Raw genomic sequence first — 5,533 nt, 5'->3', positions numbered from 1 at the left:
AGAAAAAAACACACAACACATACGCACCGCACACAAATTCTGTGTTCACATATTTTGGCATACGGCAGAATAAATTGCGTATTCACAGAGGCTGAAGCTAACAAACACCCACACCCACACACATACACAGAAAAATCCACACTTATGCACATTTATTCTATAGATGACTTGTGAAGCACTTTAGTGTGTGTGAGTGAGTCTATGTGTGAGCGAGGTGCATGTGATTGTGGCTGTAGGAACGCGTTTGTGTTTGTGTGTGCGTATGTGTGTGTGTTTGTGTGTGTGTGTTTATGTGTGTGTACTTGTGTGAGGGTGCTATTCATCACACACACACTCACGTGGGTTCACACGCCTTCGTGCACACACATTCACACACACACACACACACACACACACACACACACACACACACACACACACACACACACACACACACACAACCATATGCACACACACACACACACACACACACACACACACGCATGCCAACACTTTCACGCTCACTTGTGTGTGGTGTGTGTGTGTGTGTGTGTGTGTGTGTGTGTGTGTGTGTGTGTGTGTGCGCACACAGGTGAAGGGTCCATCAAGTGAGATGAATATGTATAAGACTTTGAAGCGGTGGATCCCGCCCTGACGCTGCAGCGACTGGCTGTCACTCCCCGCCTGCCAGGGTATAATGGGCCGCTTGGTGGATGTTCACAGGCCCCGTTCTGAGCACCTCACTTCTGAGACACCTGTCCGTATGTAGGCATACCCCCCACCTCCCTACGCCCCCCCCCCCCCCCCGCCCCCCCATATCCCCATCCAGACGCCGGCGATGGCTCTGTCTTTATTCTCTCTCTCAATCTCTCTCTCTCTCGCTCTCTCTCTCTCTCTCTCTCTCTCTCTCTCTCTCTCTCTCTCTCTCTCACTTGCGCTCTCTTTTGCCCGCTCTGTCTTTGTCTCTATTGTGCACCTCTCTCTCTCTCGCTCGCTCGCTCTCTTTCTCTCTCTCTGTTGTTGCCGCTCTCTCTCCCTATCTGTCTCTCGTGCTCTCTCTCTCCCTCTCCCCTCGCTCGCTCTCTAGCTTAGTCTCCATTGTGCATCCCTCTCTCTCTCTCTCTCTCTCTCTCTCTCTCTCTCTCTCTCTCTCTCTCTATTGTCTGCCTCATGCACCTTGCTTCTCAACTTCACCCGTTCTTCAACTCCTCCTCCCCCCCTCAGCCCCCCCCCTCTCTGTGTCCCCCTCCCCATTAGCACTTCCCTCTTTGTTGCAGTGCAGAGTGAAGGTTAGGTGAAAGTTTCAGACTGCTCAGTTCCTCTCTCTGCTGTTTTGTATAAATCGCCTTTCTCTCTCTCTCTCTCTCTCTCTCTCTCTCTCTCTCTCTCTCTCTCTCTCTCTCTCTCTCTCTCTATCTCTCTCTCCTCTCTCTCTCTCTCTCTCTCTCTCTCTCTCTCTCTCTCTCTGTTCCCTGATATGATTTATTTGTCTCATTAATTCCCCCAGAATTGATTAGATTAAATTATTTCTCAATAAATTTGAATACTTTGTACTGTTGAATAGGTGATTATTTTTTCGGATAAAACTGTGTGAAAGACCTCACGAAAAAAGAAATGAAGAATTTAGCTTGGATAAATTTGCTTTGGATAAAAGATGACAAAAATTAGAAATGAACCAGCAATTAATAATAAGCTACAAAATCATTTGAGTTAGTGAGTTGGTTATAGTACCGTTTAATAGGTTAAGAACGCTGGTTAATTCGTCATGCCTCTCAGGGCCCGGAGCCAGTTGTATATTATATTCACTGTGCCTGTGTTCACCTTATATCATTTGACGGAGATGTTGATGAAGACAGCTCTATCAGAAGGCTATAACACCATGAAAGGTGACACATAGTTCAATAACTATATAGATACTGCAGTGATTGCAAGGCCGATGTCGATAAGTTCATGGCAAGCCGTGCTATCTTAGTGATGTTTTCCTGGGTACCGCTGTCTTCCCCTCCGTCCTGCTGTGTGTTCTCTAACTACAGCTCTAATGCCTCCGTGCTCAAGGGCATGGGAGGAGGGAGACATTGCTGTATTCTGCTCTGTGTGTGTGTGTGTGTGTGTGTGTGTGTGTGTGTGTGTGTGTGTGTGTGTGTGTGTGTGTGTGTGTGTGTGTGTGTGTGTGTGTGTGTGTGTGTGTGTGTGTGCGCTTGCAAGCAAGGGGTGTGTGTGTGCAGGTGTGTGTGTGTGTGTGCGTGCACGTGTGTGTGTGTGTGTGCTTGTGCGCTTGCGAGCAAGGAAGTGTGTTTGTGTGTGTGTGTGTGTGTGTGTGTGTGCGCTTGCAAGCAAGGGGGTGTGTGTGTGCGTGTGTGTGCAGGTGTGTGTGTGTGTTTGTGCGTGCACGTGTGTGTATGTGCTTGTGCGCTTGCAAGCAAGGAAGTGTGTGTGTGTGTGTGTGTGTGTGTGTGTGTGTGTGTGTGTGTGTGTGTGTGTGTGTGTGTGTGTGTGTGTGTGTGTGTGTGTGTGTGTGTGTGTGTGTGTGTGAATGTATAGTTTGTGTTCTGTTTGCTGGTTCCAGAGTGTATCCATCCAGCAGACTTGACCTTTGTGACCCTGGTGTCTCACCACAGAGACGGAGAGTGGGCGTCTCAGTCGGGGTTCTCTGTGACCTTCTCGGTCTTGATTCCTGGACACACACCCAATTTGAAAACAGAACGTTAAAAGGTTGTTTCACCTCAACTTAAAGCTACAAGGTGTAGCTAAACGGGTTACCATAGCAGTAATGGGAAGTTTCATTTAAGTAATGCACAAGATGACATTGGATCTTACAATTACACTATTTTAATATTGCACTGGGGTGCCATTTAGAAAAATAAAAAAATGAATTTAACAAGGTATACACCTGTTATTTAGTCTTAGGCTTTCTGCAGCTTTAAGGGACAATCCTTGGTTTGGTGATCAAGCCATTGTTACCGTTCCAGCTTGTTTGACTTAAACCTATGTCATTTGTCCAAATTAATTTGTGTCACTTCTGCTGAAGAGCTTTGAGTGTGAGTGCACCCTTGCCACGATTAAATAATAGCATTAGCATTAGCACCTCCACCTTTTGGAATCAAGTGCTACTGCTAATGTTCACATTTGCGGCGAGGTGCAATCATGCTTGTTCAGCATTCTTAGTAACGGAGGGTCTAGTGGATTGAGACTTACTTAATATTTTTAGCTTTTGTAGAAACTGTACAAAATGTGTGTTGGTTTGCTAAGAATGCTGCAGTTAGTTTAGAATGCTAGTCAATTAGTCAAGAGTGAGCTAGCTAGTCAAACCTCTCAGGACCAGATGGCTGCATATTAGTGCTTACTTTATATTATTACTTTTTAATAATTTGATTTAATAATACTTTTGCAGAAGTAGCATGTTTCTGAAGACAGCTCAGTCGGAGAGATGACTGCCTGACACCATATTATCCGTCCATACAATGTTATTTCAGGTTGCCCCTCAGTTGCCATGACCTAAATCTTAGCGAACTACCCACTTACGTAACTCTAATCTACTCCATGTGACCCCGTTCCTGAGCGAATATGCACACACCATTACACACAGATGCACGTACGCAGTCAACATACAAACACAACCACACACACACACAAAGACAAACACGCACGCACACACACACACACACACACATGCGCGCGTGCCTGCCACACACTTCCTCTCTATTGCCTCAACCCTGACAGAGCATCTGCCGCTGGCTCCATCAGCATCACACACACACACGCATACACACACACACACACACACAAGCACACACACCACACACAGAGGTTGACAGATACACAGCCACAGACACACAAACTGCAGTAGCAACTAACCTGGCTTTAACCTCGCTTATTTCATCCTTTTTTATCTTATCCTCTTTTACCTAATCTCTCCATCTCCCATTACTCCCTCTATCGTGATGACACATACACATGCACACACGCGCACATACACACACGCATGGGTGCACACACACACACACACACACACACACACACACACAGACACACACACACACACACACACACACACACACACACACACACACACACACACACACACACACACACACACACACAGAGACACATTCCAATCCACACACACTCTTCTCTTCACTAATAACACCTCCTGGATGCCTTCTTCTCCCCTCCCTCCCCCCTTCCCCTCCCTCCCTCCTTCCCTCCCTCCTCTCCTATGTACAGCAGACTGCAGAGTTAGCTCACATCTAGCCTGCTTCAGTGATCTATTCTAAGTTCACTCACCTCTTAACGAGGTCATGCCGATACCAACGCACTCTTCGCTAAACTCCGGTGAACACGTGCGTGCAAATTTTACATTGGTAAACGGTTGAAATGCTTGCACAGAAAAACTCAGCAGACACAGTTTTCACAACTGCGGAACCAAACATATGAAGATAATCTGCAGGCAATGCGCGTTTGGTGTTGAGGTTGTACGTTCATCAGAGACAGATTGGATAGGTCTTCTCGCGTCTCGCGTACCGGTGCTAAATCATGCAGAATAATTCCGCCCGATAATCACATCGGATTTGAGCCCTATGTATCTAATTAATTTCTAAACAATTAACACATCATTCATTAGCATTTATCATTGAGCTCATGCTTTAATCCAAGGTGATTTACCGTACATTTCTGATATGTCTTCATTAAGCACCAGGCATGTGTTCTACGCATCTTTGCTTAGAGCCCGCTTACTGGTTAGGCTGCGGACATCGGGCCCTGTATACTTCACTAATTTGTATTAGTATGGATAAACCGCTTCAATCATTTAATCCAGCGTCATAATGATGTGATGTATGGAGTCATGGTGACTCACATGGACCCATTGATATGCGCTGACAGACTCTGGGAAGCGTGTAGAGGAAGCCTCCTGCAGACCCTGAATAACCCGTGGAGGCTCCTCACTGACTGATCTGTGAGGAGCTGGCTGGGCATGGACTGGCTGAGCCAGCCCACTCATTCATCAGAGTGTTGGACTGTGTGTGTGTGTTGGGGGATGTTTGTTTGTGGGGATGTGTGTGTGTGCGTGTGTAGGTGTTTGCGGATGTTTGGGGCTGTGTGTGTGTGTGTGTGTGTGTGTGTGTGTGTGTGTGTGTGTGTGTGTGTGTGTGTGTGTGTGTGTGTGTGTGTGTGTGTGTGTGTGTGTGTGTGTGTGTGTGTCACTGATGAAGGCCGCTGGGTTTAAATGGATGAAGTGTAATTTAATCTGAGAGGATTACACTTATGTAAATGACATACACACACACACACACCCTCTCTCTCTCACACACACACACACACACACACACACACACACACACACACACACACACACACACACACACGGTATAGAAATCCTTATGCACTTGATTAGATTGAGAGGGAGACAGATAAATGGATGAATGGATGGATAGATAAATACCAAGATTGTGAGATGAAGGGAAGATGTTTCTCATCCCTTCTTCCTCCTCTTGTTCCTTTCCTCTTTCTCCCCTCTTCCTTCTCTTCTTCTTCCCCTCCTCCTGTTCCTATTCCT

The 5,533-nt window shown here is 46.4% G+C and overlaps 1 protein-coding gene across 1 annotated transcript in view; it reads left to right on the top strand.

The window, feature by feature from the left end:
• Positions 1-5,533, top strand: part of LOC132457392 (forkhead box protein J3-like) — a 45,167-nt gene that overhangs the window by 9,514 nt on the left and 30,120 nt on the right.

Source organism: Gadus macrocephalus, chromosome 1 (genome assembly GCF_031168955.1).
Source record: "Gadus macrocephalus chromosome 1, ASM3116895v1".
NCBI classification, from domain to species: Eukaryota; Metazoa; Chordata; class Actinopteri; order Gadiformes; family Gadidae; genus Gadus; species Gadus macrocephalus.
The sequence above is the reverse complement of the archived record's forward strand: the minus strand, read 5'-3'. Positions and strand labels throughout refer to the sequence as shown.